This window comes from Ursus americanus, chromosome X, assembly GCF_024610735.1.
Source record: "Ursus americanus isolate L20-20 chromosome X, mUrsAme1.1.p, whole genome shotgun sequence".
Lineage (NCBI taxonomy): Eukaryota > Metazoa > Chordata > Mammalia > Carnivora > Ursidae > Ursus > Ursus americanus.
Genome location: NC_142164.1, coordinates 97,680,186 through 97,683,160, shown reverse-complemented (window position 1 = coordinate 97,683,160; position 2,975 = coordinate 97,680,186). Strand labels below are relative to the sequence as shown.

The following is a 2,975-nucleotide window of genomic DNA, read 5'->3' as shown; positions in this document are numbered from 1 at the left end:
TTATTTCTTGTCTTTCTGGTAATAGCCTTTCTGATGGGAGTGAAGTGATATCTCATTGTGGTTTTTATTTGCATTTCCCTGAGGATGATGATGTTGAGCATCTTTTCATGTGCCTATTGGCCATCTGTATGTCTGCCTTGGAAAAATGTCTCTTCAGATCCTATACCCATTTTTAATTGGATTTTTTAATATCAAGTTGTATGAGTTTTTATATATATTTTTAATATTAACCCTTTTTGAATACATAATTTGCAAATATCTTCTCCTATTATGTAGGTTGCCTTTCTCTTTTGTTGATGGTTTCATATGCTGTGCAGAAGCTTTTTAATGTAGTCCTATTTGTTTATTTTTGCTTTTGTTGCCATGGCTTTGGTGTCAAATCCAAAGAATTGTCACCAAGACTGATGTCATGGAGCCTATTGCCTATATTTTCTACTAGGAATTTGATGGTTTCAGGACTTACATTCAAGTCTTTAATCCATTTTGAGTTACTTTGTGTGTATAGTGTGAGATAGTGATCCAGTTTCATTCTTCTGCATGTGGCTCTCTAGCTTCCCAGCACCATTTACATCTTTCCCTATTGTATATTCTTGCTCCCTTTGTTGTAAATTAGTTGAACACATGTACATGGGTTTACTTCTGGGTCTCTATTCTGTTCCATTGGTCTATGTGTCTGTTTTTATGCCAGTACCATACTGTTGTGGTAACTAGAGCTATGTACAATGGTTTGAAATCAAGGAGCATGATTCCTCCAGTTTTGTTCTTCTTCCTCAAGATTGCTTTGACTATTTGAAACCTTTTGTGCTTCCATACACATGTTTAGATTGTTTGTACTATTTCTGTGAAAAATTCCATTGGAATTTTGATAGGGATTGCATTAAATCTATAGATTGCTTTGCGTAGTATGGATATCTTAACAGTATTAATTCTTCCAATCCATGGGCACAAATATATTTCCATTTATTTCTGTCTTCTTCAATTCCTTTTATCAGTGTCTTATAGTTTTCAGTATATAGGTATTTTACCTCTTTGGTTAAATTTATTTCTAGGTATTTTATTGGTTTTGATGCAATTGGAAGTGAGATTGTTTTATTAATTTCTCTTTCTGATAGTTCATTGTTAGTGTATAAAATGCAACGGATTTTTGTGTATTGATTTTGTATCTTGCAACTTTGCTGAATTTGTTTATTCTCACAGTTTTGGGTGGAGTCTTTAGGATTTTCTACATATGAGATCACATTGATTATGAATAATAACAGTTTTACTTCTTCCTTTCCATTTTAGATGAATTTTCTTTTTCTTACCTAATTGCTTTGACTAGGACTTCCAATATTATGTTGAATTAAAGTGGAAAGAGTAGGCATCCTTGCCTTAGCTCTGACCTTAGAGAAAAACCTTTCAGCTTTTCATTGTTGGGTATAATGTTAGCTGTGGGCTTGCCATATATAGCCTTTATTATGTTGAGATATATTCTTTATATACCTGCTTTGTTGGAAGTTTTATCATAAGTGGAAGTTAAATTTTATCAAATGCTTTTTCCGTGTCTATTGAAAAGATCATATGATTTTTATCCTTCATTCTGTTAATGTGGTATATCATGTTGATTGATTTCACATGTTGAACCATCCTTGCATCCCGGGTATGAATCCCACTTGATTGTGGTATATGATCTTTTTAATGTATTTTGAATTCTGTGTGCTAATATTTTTGAGGATTTTTCATAATGTTTATCAGGGATATTAGTCTGTATTTTTCCTTCCTTGGGATGCCCTTGTCTGATCTTGGTATCGTGGTAATGCTGACCACATGACATAAGTTTGGAAGGATTTCCTCCTCTTCAGTTTTTCTTGGAAAACTTTGAGAAGAACAGTTGAGGAGGGAAAGTTCCCAGGAAGGCTGAGTCCCCGGCTAAGGAGCTATGGACCACAGAACGATGGAGCACTTCTCCTCCAGCGTGATTTTGATCATGGCCATTTCCAAAACTGTTGAACTGGAGTTAGTTACTAGGTTGGGCTACCATGAACTTGCACTTCCCTCTCAGGGAGACATGGCCTTAAGAGATGACGGCACTCGGTCCCAGGAGGAGCCAGCTGTTTGTCATTGGTCTTTCCAGTTTGTGCCATCCATAGGAATCCAGGACACTAAGGACCTAAACAAAACCTGCTGTCTGAATGGGGGAACCTTCATTTTTTGGTCCTTCTCTGCCTGCCCTCCCTCCTTCTATGGCTGGAACTGTGAGTGTGATTGGAGCAAAGAGAACTGAGTCTGTGCCCCATGACACCTGGCTGCCCAAGAATGTTCCATGTGTTAATACTGGCACAGCCAGCTTCACTGCTTTCCTCAGACATTTCTACCAGGTCGTGGTAAGCGGATAGTCCCCACTTTTGCCCTTTCAGATGACCACGTGATAGAGAGCACTTCCTGGTTTCCAGGGCTCCAGAATTAACATTGTCTTCGGGCACCACTTTTTTGCTAGCTGGCATCTGCCTTGCTCTACAAAGTTACTATTGATGAACATTTGCATGCACTATTGGTCATGCAAATTTCATGACCCGTAAAGGCTGTCACTCCAGTGTCATAACTAAAAGATGATCTTTTGTTGGTTGCCCTGAAATAGTGAATAGATTTTCATAATGGTTCCTAACATTTCCTTGAAGTACCAACTGCTTTCCTCTCCTTGCCCTCTCCAAGAAAAATTCTTTAAAAAAAAAGTCAGCCTTATCTACATTATGACCAAGTTCTATGTTTCTTGATACATGTATTTCTACCAAGGGTTTCTTCTTATTATTTTCCTTTAACAATTGAATTCTATCGTCACATTATTAAAGATTACTCCTAATGTGGGACTGAGTATAAAGCTTGGAGTAGAGTTGATCAAAATCAATTAATACCTCATCTTTAAAAGGAAAGGAAAGGAAGCCCCTTAAAGGGAACAGATGAGAGGTCAGGGGACAGATATTAGAGGTGAGGGACAG

The 2,975-nt window shown here is 37.2% G+C and overlaps 1 pseudogene; it reads left to right on the top strand.

Moving 5' to 3' along the window:
• Positions 1-1,921: 1,921 nt before the first annotated feature.
• On the top strand, positions 1,922-2,511 carry LOC123780099 (protein CRIPTO3-like; annotated as a pseudogene).
• Positions 2,512-2,975: the final 464 nt, after the last annotated feature.